Source organism: Sminthopsis crassicaudata, chromosome 1, assembly GCF_048593235.1.
Source record: "Sminthopsis crassicaudata isolate SCR6 chromosome 1, ASM4859323v1, whole genome shotgun sequence".
Classification (NCBI taxonomy): domain Eukaryota; kingdom Metazoa; phylum Chordata; class Mammalia; order Dasyuromorphia; family Dasyuridae; genus Sminthopsis; species Sminthopsis crassicaudata.
Window position 1 is genome coordinate 396,717,389 of NC_133617.1, and position 12,550 is coordinate 396,729,938.

The following is a 12,550-nucleotide window of genomic DNA, read 5'->3' on the forward strand; positions in this document are numbered from 1 at the left end:
TAATCATTGACAAACAGATTGCCAGAACAATAGCACTCCAAGGTTTGGGGGTAGGACTTCAAGACCACAGATTGAAAACCAGAAGACTTTAGAATCATTGACAATTTATTAGAAGTACCCCAAGGTCAGGGAGACCTCCACACTACTGTCTTCCCTAGAAGCTATTATGCTTCATTTTCCCTCTCAAGCAGTCTGCACCTCAAATTCCTTTGGGACATAGGGACAGAGATCTCTTCTTCTGGAGCTGCTTCAGGCTAATAAGGGGTGTGGAGCTGTCCTTCTCTAGTGGGGTCCAGACTGATTTGAAGATGGCAGCAGCAGCATTCAGAAGGGTGCTAAGTGTCAGAATCAGTTAGCTCATGATATTCAGGGTGAACAAATAGTTGGAAATACATAGCTTAGAGTCTGGAGGAAACAAATCTTGTAAGTAAGTTAAAAAATGTAGGGGCCAAATAGGAACAAAAAAGAATAAATAAAAGTGAAGTTAGTATGGAGATTACTAGGGACAGTAATCAGGAGACCCACCTAGAGGAAGACTTGGGAGCGGGGAGGGTAAAGGAGGCCATCAGGAATGTCTCACATCCAGACATAATATTTAAAAGGCATTAAGCATTGAGGATTAAGCATTAAGAGAATGACATGCGGAGTAGAGATAATAATTAATCTTAATTGTTAATAATTACTATTAATATAGTGTAATAAAATATTAATAAATATTATTAGTAATAAATTAATTAAATCTTCCCTTACAAGGGAAGGCTTTTACCCAATTGGTAAAGATGACAACAAAAACCAAGAGTAGTCTGAAGCCCCAGAAAGGGGCACATGTGTAAAATCCATCTGCCAGTCCTTCACTGGGTATGTACCTCTTCTCTGGATGGGCCTCAGGAGCAGGGGGTGTTTTAAAGCCCTTTCAGGATTTACTTGAGCAGAACTGGGCAGGCCTGACAAACCTATTTTCATTGTTTCTCCTTGTTTGTAACCAGTGAAAAATAGGTTTCACAAGGGATTGGAGAGCTTTCCCAAGTGCAGAGCTTGGTGTAGGTGATAGAGAAATTTCAGTTGGCTGGTTCAGGGATTAGAAGTTGGCCTGAAGTGTTTGAAAGCACCCAAAAGGAGAAAGGAGGTACTCCTTTCCTTTAGCAAAGAGCCTGTTTCTAGGAGTTACATGAGAATGTAGGAGTTGGGGAATTAAAGGTGCCACGGGCAGGGGCAAAAGGGCAGCAGTACGGGCAGTTGAGTCTGCAAACCTGTTTCCCTTAGTCTGAAGTGAATCCCACTTCTAATATCCTTTACAAAACATAACAGAAACCTCTCTAAGTCCATAGTCAGTTTGCCATAAATGTTTTGCTGTCAAAATTCTCTTTTCTTCCCCTGAGCATGCAAAACATGTTGGAGTCAGTATAGACATCCACTCACATTCCTTTCCCCAATTCTAAATCCCTGGTGAGGGCAAAAACACTCTGCACCTATAGGGAGATTAGAACCTCCAATGGTTGGTGTAGGGTAAGCTTAGAGGCTTTCTCAATTAGCTAGGAGGCAAAGAAGCATCCAGTTTCTTTGAGAAGTAAACAAGGTGTCTGGATGGGCTTCCAGAGACTGAGCCGAGACTCCTAGAACCTGGCCCGCCTTCCATCAATATATAGTGGGAAAGGCTTTAGGACTAAGGTAGAGGCAAGAGGTCAGTTCAGCTTTCAGGATCTTAACAGCCTTGGCTTGATCAGGGCCCCCATTCGAGGGGAATTGTGTCAGGGCCTGGACTAGAATCATAGGGAGGCTTGGCAATAACCCAAGTTAGGTATAAAAGTCAGCCATGCCCAGGAAAGTACACAGCTGTTTCTTAGAGAAAGGTTCAGACGACAATAAGGGTGCTGGGCTCATGGCTTCTACTGACCATTTGCTCTGATTATAGAAATTTTCTGTAAGAGGAAAAAGCAGAGACATGATTATAATAGCATCAAAACAGGTCCTTCAGGCTTTAGCCTGAGAGCACACACATGACAGGATAAAACATCCTTATTTCTGTTTAATAACCAATCATTTAGTAACAATTCCACCTTCCAGTCAGATTCAGGAATAATCAGATGAGAAACAAAGAAACAGAACTGGGAAATGAGTCAGAAGAATCCCACCTCAAGCAGAAGCTAAGATTGTCCTCCCAACTCTTACCCAGGTAGACATCCACCTGTGACAGCTCAGAAAGGCATTCCTCTGAATAACTCAAAGCATGGTGGGTTACTGACTTAATGATCCAGCAATCAAATTCAAAACCCAAAAGAATATCAGTTACATTCCCAAGAGGTTTTATCTCTAATAGCAGATTCTACTAATCACAGCTTAGGGCTAGATACATTACTTTAAAAGTTTACCAGGTCTTAGACCCATAGGAGATTTTGTTTAACATGTTTTATATGTTTAAATTTATCCTCGTGCAAAGGATCGATCATTAAACAACCTTATAGATTCATAGTAAGCATATTCCTCAGGGCTGATGACCTTGCTTTCCCTGATGATTTCAAGAAAACTGTCAAGCTTACACATTTAGAGAATTTGACAGAGACCCCAGGATAGGAGCTGAGTTTGCTGTTGTCTGCCCCAATTATTTTTAATGTTTGCTTGGGCTGTGCTTCTTGATACCTCCCCTACTCCATGAAGGGGGAAAAGGTGTTGCACACCTCATACTTGGAGGTGAACTGATAACGCTTTCACCTCATCCCTCTTGTTCCACACACACACACACACACACACACACACACAGTAATTACCAATTTTAGGTTTAACATAATGACTATAACTCCAAATAACTTAGTTAACAATTTTAGAATTTTCCTAAAAGCCAAATAGTCTTAGCTGTAATTTCTATTCCCTTAAATAAGTCCATGGGCGATTATTAGTACTGTTGCTCCTATAAAGCTAAGGAGGAATTACATGAGGGCAGCAATAATTACTAAACCTATCTGGCTTATAGAAGAGGAAGCGATGAGAGATTTAAGGTCTGTTTGTTGCAGGCAAATAGAACTTGTCATAATTATACCTCATAGTGAGAGGATTATAAATGGGTAATATAAGTTTCCCCTTTGTTTTAGGGAGAAAACAAGACAATTCTTAAAACTGAGATAGAACATATTTTAAAATTCATTTAACTTTAGTTAATGAGATTCCCTAAATTCTGATTAAATGTTCTAGACAAATTGAATTGCCATTTGGTTATTTTCCAATTCATGTAAATCATTTCTTTTTTTGTGAGCCAGGAAAAGAGTTAAGGTGCCAGTTTTTATTGATAAGGTCCTCAAAAGTCTGACTCAATAACTCAAAAGCAGGTTGTTTATTGCCAGAGTCTTTAAAGTAGTAGCAAACTGCTTTTCTGTTTTCCTTAAGTTCCCAAACTCTTAAATCTTCTGTTAACAGTACAAATAGGTTATAATTTACATATCCCTTTAGTGGGTTTTAATTAGAGTTCTTTTAAAACTGCTTTTATTATCATATCTCAAATTACAAATTTCACTGAATTGTTCTTCCTTCTATGCATTATCCTCCTAGTCCTGAAGAGGCCTTAATTTAGTTGAATTGCTTCCAAATTACTTTACATACACATAGAAATTATTTATTTCAACACTGACATTATATGCATCTAAAAACCCATGAAGTTGTCAAATATGAAGCAATTCTATCCAATAAAGCAGCTAACATTCATATAGCATGTTTTATGCTAAGAACTTTTGCTATCATGTGATCTTCACAACAATAATCATTATTATTTCTCTTTACAAATCAGAAAACTGGGCAGAGATAAAATAATCTGCCATGAAGTACACAGCTGACACATATCCCAACTGAAACAGAGAATGGTGGGCTTGCCAAATGCAGAGCCTGATGGCTTTCTCACCTCACACAGCCAGGCTGGCTGCTGCCAGGGGAACCTGGATTCTTCCCAGGCAGTTGCTGGACAGAACCTGCTGAAGGCTGGAGTGACTGATGCCAGGATCTCCCTTTGACGATAGTTTCAGGTGCCAGGGCTCAGGGAATGCTGGCCATCGAGCCTGACCCCAACTCCATCCCTGGTCCCCAGGCAGGGTTAGGGAGGTATTTGGGCAAGGTTATGCAGGGTCCTCCACAGCTATTGCTGCTTCCCTTATTTCTACAGGTCAGGCAGAATTTGAGTTTCCCTAGAGTTCTTTAGCATTCTCTTTTCTTTTTTTCTGGGTCATTAATCATTTTATTAATTATGCCTAACAAATAATTATTAAAAGGATGGTCATGTAGCCATCTCTTGTAAAGGTCTGAAACTTTTTTTTTTAATTTTATAATTATAACATTTTTGACAGTACATATACATCGATAATTTTTTACGATATTATCCCTTGCACTCACTTCTATTCTGAATTTTCCCCTCCTTCCCTCCACCCCCTTTCCTAGATGGCAGGCAGTCCCATACATGTTAAATGTGTTATAGTATATGTGTGCAGAACCGAATTTTTTGTTTCACAGGAAGAATTGGATTCAGAAGGTAAAAATAACCTGGGAAGAAAAAACAAAAATGCAAACAGTTTATACTCATTTCCCAGTGTTCCTTCTCTGGTTGTAGCTGATTCTGTCTATCATTGATCAATTGGATCTGAATTAGATCTGAGTTAGATCTTCTCTTTATCGAAGATATCCACTTCCATCAGAGTACATCCTCATACAGTATTGTTGTTGAAGTGTATAATGATCTTCTGGTTCTGCTCATTTCACTCAGCATCAGTTGATGTAAGTCTCTCCAGGCCTCTCTGTATTCCTCCTGCTGGACATTTCTTACAGAACAATAATATTCCATAACCTTCATATACCATAATTTACCCAACCATTCTCCAACTGATGGGCATCCATTCATTTTCCAGTTTCTAGCCACTACAAAAAGAGCTGCCACAAACATTTTGGCACATACAGGTCCCTTTCCCTTCTTTAGTATTTCTTTGGGATATAAGCCCAATAGTAGCACTGCTGGATCAAAGGGTATGCACAGTTTAATAAGTTTTTGAGTATAGTTCCAAATTGCTCTCCAGAATGGCTGGATTCTTTCACAACTCCACGAACAAGCATTCTCTTTTCTTAATCTGATCTGAAATGAGAGAAATTGGCAAACAGAGGAACTCGGACTATATTGATTTTGTTAGCAATCCCCACAATTAAGATACAGCAGGACTCTGGGGAGTAGAGTGAAAAGGGTCTCTTATTACCTTCTGGGGTGCTTTCCCAAAGGAGCAGAAGAGAATTCTGGACAAGATAGGAGTCAAGGAAGGATTAGCAAAAAGTTGCTATTTATCTAGTTTGTTGTTTTCCTTTTCTTTTCTATCAGAATGGGGTAAATTTCTGGAATTATCCCCAATGTTTCAGGAATTTTTCTTGCAATCTTAAAATGACTAATTACCAAACTTCTTAATCATACTCTCAAAACCTTGAGACTCTGCTAAGAAGTTATTTTAATTTTAATTAACAAACTTCATTTCTGTAACCCCCAGCTTAGCCAGAGCTGAGGTCCAAAGGAAAGTTAGATTTTTTTTCCCCTTTTTTAAGGTGGAAGTCATAATCTTCCCAGCATTACAACTACAACAGAGAAGTTTTTCTTGCTGGCTGCAGTTTAAATCTTTCCAGGTAATAGAATCTATCTTGCAGGACAAAAATGACACAGTCATTCAGCACAGACATGAAAGAGAACTGTCCCATCTTTGCCAAAAGCCATAAAATTTCTTTAACAAAAGCTATTCTATAGCATTTTGTCTTCTCTGGTGTTACAGAAAAGGTGAAAAGGTAGCAAAGGAAAATTTTTTTTTTTTTGAGGCTGGGGTTAAGTGACTTGCCCAGCTAGGAAGTGTTAAGTGTCTGAGACCAGATTTGAACTCGGGTCCTCCTGAATTCAGGGCTGGTGCTCTAGCCACTGCGTCACCTAGCTGCCCTGGCAAAGGAACTTTTCCAAAAACTGCAAGAATTTCCAAGTCTGGGCATCCCCAGTCAAGAAAAACTTGCTGAGCATGGAGCGCATAATGACCCAGACAAGCCTTCTCCCAGTGCTGTCCCAACTATAACAGTGAGAAAGAAAAAAATGGGGGAGGGCTTACCTTGACAATGAAGGAACCAAGCCAGGGGAGGCTAGACTCTCTCCACATAGGTCACCCAAATGTTGAGGTTGGGAAGGGTCCCAAAAAGGTTGGGGTCACAGACAGGTGATGCAAGGTGTCTCAACAGAATTTGCAGGCTTGAACCCATATCCAAGTCAAGGGGCAAAGTTTATTGTAATTGTAATGCCAACTGAAACAGGCTAAGTTCCAGAAGAATTTAGCAAAGAACCTAAGAGAAAAGAGATTTATAAGACAAAGTTGATCAGAGCTTCATGTTACTTATTTGCTAATTTTATGGCTTACAAGTAGCTTTGAATGGTAGTCTATTCACTATTGTCTCAGGGATCTGTTTGACCCACAGATTATCTATCTGATAGTAATGTTTCTAGGACTATTCTAAGGCCAGAAACTTTTGAAATCATTGACAGATTGTTACAACAGTAGAATTCTTAGGTCAAAGGTTCTCAGAATCACTAATATATCTTCCCTAAAATCTAAGGTAAGAAATAGTATTATATTCCTAAGCCAGAGGACTTTTACAGTCATTGACAGATTGCCAGAACAATAGCACTCCAAGGATGGAGGTGGGGGAATCTTGGAATCACAAATTCCAAAACCAGAAGACTTTAGAATTACTGAAAGATTGTTACAAAAGAAGCACTCCAAAGTCAGGGGTACCTCCGTACTACTATCTCCTCTAGGAGCTAAGATTTCAGATAATTTCAGAGAGGCCTGGAGAAACTCACTTGAACTGATGCTAAGTGAAGTGAGTAGAACTAAGAGAACATTGTACACAGCAACAATTTATATGATGATCATTTCTGTGTGTACAACTCTACAACAATGAGGTGATTTGGGCCAATTTCAATAGATTTTGTAATGGAGACAGAGCCATGTGCACCCAGAGAGAAGACGTTGGAGACTGAGGGTGGATCACAACATAGTATTTTCACCATTTTTGTTGTTGTTTGCTTGCTTTTTTCTTTTTCTCATTTTTTTCCCTTTTTAATCTGATTTTTCTTGTGCAGCATGATAAATGTGGAAATATGTATAGTAGAATTGCACATGTTTAACCTATATTAGATTACTTGGTGTTTAGGGGATGAAGTAGGGAGAAGTGAAGGAGAAAAATTTGGAATGCAAGGTTTTGCAAGGATGAATGTTGAAAACTGTCATTGCATATATTTTGAAAATAAAAAGCTATTATTAAAAAAAATTAAATCCTTCACAAAATGAAAAAAAACTGAAAGGCTAGAAATTCATATGTGTGAATACTTGATCTCTGTGCCTTGTGAATTAAATGCTTCTAAGTATTTCATTGGGGAGACTATCATGACATCTCAAATAGTTCTTGATCTACAGTTTTGTTTTTTTTATTTTCTGCCCTGAAGAAAAATATAAAGAACTCCTCCGGAACTCCTTAATGTGAATAAACTACTCTAAATAATTTTCTATTAATTGTTAACTACAAAATTGAAACCCTAGAATTAACACAGATTTATCAAATAATAAAACTAATAGCACAAATTAGGAATTATGATAGTGAGTGTAATGGGAAACTGAGAACTTCTCAGAATAGTCACTTGATAATTCCAGACCAAATTTCAAAGGTCTATTAATCATTAAGGCTCTGGATCATTATATACTTCAACAACAATACTATATGATGATCAATTCTGATGGATTTGGCCATTTTCAACAATGAGATGAACCAAATCGGTTCCAATAGAGCAGTAATGAACTGAACCAGCTACACCCAGCAAAAGAGCTCTGGGAGATGACTATGAACCACTACATAGAATTCCCAATCCCTCTAATTTTGTCTGCCTGCATTTTTTATTTCCTTCACAGGCTAATTGTACACTATTTCAAAGTCCGATTCTTTTTGTACAGCAAAACAACTGTTTGGACATGTATACCTATATTGTATTTAATTTATACTTTAACATATTTAACATGTATTGGTCAGCCTGCCATCTGGGAGAGGGGAAGGAGGGGAAAAATTAGAACAAAAGGTTTGGCAATTGTCAAGGTTGTGGGGGGCAGCTAGGTGGCACAGTGGATAGAGCACCAGCCTTGAATTCAGGAGTTCAAATCTGGTCTCAGACACTTAACACTTCCTACCTGTGTGACTCTAGGCAAGTCACTTAACCCCAGCCTCAGGGGGGGAAAAAAAACTGTCAAGGTTGTAAAATTACCCATGCATATATCTGGTAAATAAAAACTATTAAAAAAATTTTTTAATTAATCAATTAATTATTTTTTTAAAAAATCATTAAGGCTTTGGGAAGGACAACAAAAGGCTTGCTCTTCTAGTAGAAATATCTGAGTTGATCTCCTGGACCTTTACCTAACTACTTAAGAGAAGACCAGGTCTATAAACTGGCTAATCTCTATTTGTTGATTGAGGAAGCCTGAGGTAAACTAAATCTCCTTGGTTATTCTAGTTTAATGGACTACTTACCTTTAAACCAATCTCCTTGTTGTGGGGGATTATATGTTTTCTTATAAAATTATTAACTAAGGTAGATTGAATTTATAACTTAGATTCAGTTTATCTGGGAATTTGGGGAAATGAAATAAGGTGCTCATACTAGCTCAAGTAAACAGTTGTAAATCTTGTGAGACTGACCACCATAAATCCATAAATTTAGGAAACTACACCTGCAAACAGTAAAACTGACCATATGGGTCTGACCAGAATTTGGCAAATTTGTGCCACTAAGTGGGAAAGTGAGAATTGATCGATAAGGGGAAGGAGATGTCATGGATTCTTGTGCTTATGACCATATAAGTCACTTAAGTCTCTGTGGAAATTAACCTCTCTCCACTGGTGGAACTCCAGTGGAAGATGTTCGCTTCTTGCAAGATTCTAAAATAAACACTTCTATTCTTCACTTGAGATATCTCTGAGTATTTGTAAATTGGATTTGCCATACCACCAGATAGCCTATAAAACTTCCTTATTAGTCTGATAAAATTAAGAAAAATGATTTTATCTATGGTAAGAGCCATTTTTGTATTTTCTATTAGAAAGGTGGCTTGATAGAAAACCCCAGAGATTCTAATAAAAAGTTATTAGAAATAATTCACAACTTTACCAAAGTTGCTGGATACAAAATAAATCCACATAAATCCTCAGCATTTTTATACATCACCAACAAAATGCAACAGCAAGAGATACAAAGAGAAATTCCATTCCAAACAAATGTTGAGAGTATAAAGTATTTGGGAATCCATCTACCAAAGAAAAGTCAGGAATTATATGAGCAAAATTACGAAACACTTGGCACAAAAATAAAGTCAGATTTAAATAATTGGAAAGACATTCAGTGCTCTTGGATAGGCCGAGAGAATATACTAAAGATGACAATACTCCCCAAACTAATCTATTTATTTAGTGCTATACCAATCAGACTCCCAAGAAACTATTTTAATGACCTAGAAAAAAATAACAACTAAATTCATATGGAAGAATAAAAGGTCGAGAATTTCAAGGGAAGTAATGAAAAAAAACTCAGAGGAAGGTGGTCTAAGTGTACCTGATCTAAAGCTATATTATAAAGCAGCAGTCACCAAAACCATTTGGTATTGGCTAAGAAATAGACCGGTCAATCAGTGGAACAGATTAGGTACAAAGGACAAAAAAGGGTACATCTATAGTAATCTCGTGTTTGACAAACCCAAAGATTCCAACATTTGGGATAAAAATTCATTATTTGAAAAAAAAACTTTTGGGAAAACTGGAAATTAGTATGGCAGAAATTAGATATGGATCCACACTTAACACCATATACCAAGATAAGATCAAAATGGGTCCATGATTTAGGCATAAAGAGTGAGATCATAAATAGATTAGAGGAACAGAGGATAGTCTACCTCTCAGACCTGTGGAGGAGGAAGGAATTTATGACCAGAAGAGAACTAGAGATCATTATTTCTGCATAAAAATTCACAATTTCTTTTTGTCCTTGAAAGAGCAAATTTAGGAGAATGTAACCCCAATAATTAACATGGGCAGTCACTTCCATACCCTGGGACAGCTCAGGGCTCCTATGACAGCCCCCACATACTTGGACAGGCCCTGGCTATCCAGTATGGAGATGATATCTTGTATCTGCAGCCTTACCTGAGAGGCTTCTCTGGCTGCAGCCCCTCACCCCCCACCCAAGGCTTTGGAGTTTCTTTGTCTAAAGGCCCACATTGCCTGTCAGTCTGTTAATCACTCCCTGAACCATTGTGTACTTTCCTGGGCATGGCTGGCTTTTATGCCTTTATTGACAACCCCCTCAGTGATTCTATTTCAGGCCCTGACACAATTCCCCTGGAATGGGGCCCTGATCAGGCAGGGTTTTAAGACCCTGAAAGCTAAACTGACCTCTTGCCCCAGCCTTAGCCCTGCCTACAGCTTTTTGCACTGTACATTGATGGAAGGTGGGGCCAGCTCCTAGAGGTCTCAACTCAGTCTCTGGAAGCCTATTGCAGACCCCTTGCTTCTTCTCAAAGAAACTGGGTGTCTTTGGGGTGAACCTCCTGAATTAGAGCAATGGCTGCCACAGCCCTTCTAATTGAGGAAGCCTCTAAGCTCACCCTTGGCCAACCAGTGGGGGTTCTAACCCTCCACCACATGCAGAGCATTTTTGCCTTCACAGAGTTTTTGAACTGAGGAAAGGACCGCAGAAGGGAGATTCACTTCAGGCTATGGAAACAGGCTTGAAAATTCAGCTGCCCTCGCTGTTGCCCATTTGCCCCTGATCATAGCACCTTTAATTTCCCAGTTCCCTGACTCTTATACTCCTTCATATAGCTCTCAGCCCTAGCAGAGGAAAGGGGATACACCCTTTCTTCTCCGGGATGGTTTCAAACCCCCTCAGGCCTTCTACCTCCAGAGGCAAGTCAGCAAGAGCTTCTTTTTGTCCTGCCCAGCTCTTTGCAGAGTGACAATGGCCTGGCCTTCACTTCTCAAATAACTCAAAAGGAAGCTGAGGCACTTAAGATTACTGATGATCTCCACCTTGCCTGGGGACTCAGTCTTCTAAGGAAGTGGAAAAATGAATCACACCCTCAGGCCAGTCCTTAATAAACTATGGAGAATTGGGTGAAAAATCTCCCATTAGGAAGGACCATGTAAGGTCATTTTGACTACATTAGTCAAACTCGAAGGTTCCTGTAGTGTGCTTTAAAGCCCCCAAATTGGGATGCCAAAAATGTACTATGCTTTCTAGAGCCCCCATGCTGGGGTGTCAAAATATAGCATCTGGACTAGCTCTCTGGAGGACCTCGGGACCAGCCCTAGTCCTTGGTCTTAGTGGAGGAGTGAAGAAGGCTCATGAGGCTGCTCAAAGATGGAGTCCATTTATTTCAAGTCCTCTCAGCCCCTAAATACCTTAGTTCACTTAGCATGTGCTAACTATAAGCACCCTGCTATTGATATGTAAATGCATCTTTACTGTGAGAATCCCAGATATCCAAATAGAACACAGGTAGTCACCCGCCCCCCTCCACTTCTCAGAACAGGTGAGACACCCAAAGGGAAGATGAGAGCTGAACCAGACATTGTCAGCAGGTTCCCTCTGGGCTGAAGGGTCTTATACTTCACCCAGAGTTCCCCCACTGTCTGTGGCCCTCTACAGGTTCCCTCAGCTAGATTCGCATTTCTAGAACTAAAAGTGCTCCCTCAGCCATTTCTGAATATTCCTGTGAACCCATAGAGGACCTGAAACGGCTCTTCAGAAGGCCTTCAGGAAACACTGGAAACACATTGAATAGAGAAGAGTGACATTGTCTGTGTCCTCTCCCTCACTCTAGCTTTTTTTTGCTCCTGTTATTTCCCCCTTTTTCCAGGTATGACTTTAACAACACGCTGAGGATGAGAGCTTTGTTCCTAGTATTTTCTCTCCAGCTCCCCTGGTGTCACTGTGTGGCCCCTGCCCGTGGGGAGATAACTCCTTAGTCCTCAGACACCCTAGGGAACTCTATGAGCAGCGGGGGCATTCAGGATTGTTGGGTGTGCCCTCAGCATCCTCAAGGTAGCCCATATATGGAACCTGATACATTTTTGCAAAGACCCCATTCCCAAATGACACCATCCCCACCCTGGATGGCTCTTCATTTGCACTAGCCACCCCCCGGGAAAATAACTTTAACCTAACTATGCCATTTTCTTGTCTAAAAGGATTTCTTACCCACATACCTCAACACATATATCACAGGAACAGCAAATCAATGCATAAATGAGTGAATAAGTGAGGATTTAGACAACACATATAAGTGAGCTGGAAAAGAAAAGGGAAGGCAGTGTGGTGTGAAGATGGCCAGAAAAATAACTTACTTATCATAGTCTGGCATCTCAAGGACAGAGCTGGAGCTATAGAATGTAAAGTCTTTGAATAAATGAAAATCAAAAATGAACAGAAATTTAGTGACCATTTAAACATGAAAATGAAAGATTC

General features: G+C 39.5%; 1 long non-coding RNA gene across 1 annotated transcript; it reads right to left on the reverse strand.

Annotated features, from left to right (window-relative positions):
• Positions 1-863: 863 nt before the first annotated feature.
• LOC141549869 (uncharacterized) lies at positions 864-12,326 on the reverse strand. Its single transcript, XR_012484456.1, has 3 exons — positions 12,292-12,326; positions 6,099-6,327; positions 864-5,101 (listed from the first exon to the last, which is right to left on the reverse strand). It is a non-coding gene; the product is annotated as an uncharacterized LOC141549869 (long non-coding RNA).
• Between the last annotated feature and the right edge of the window lie 224 nt (positions 12,327-12,550).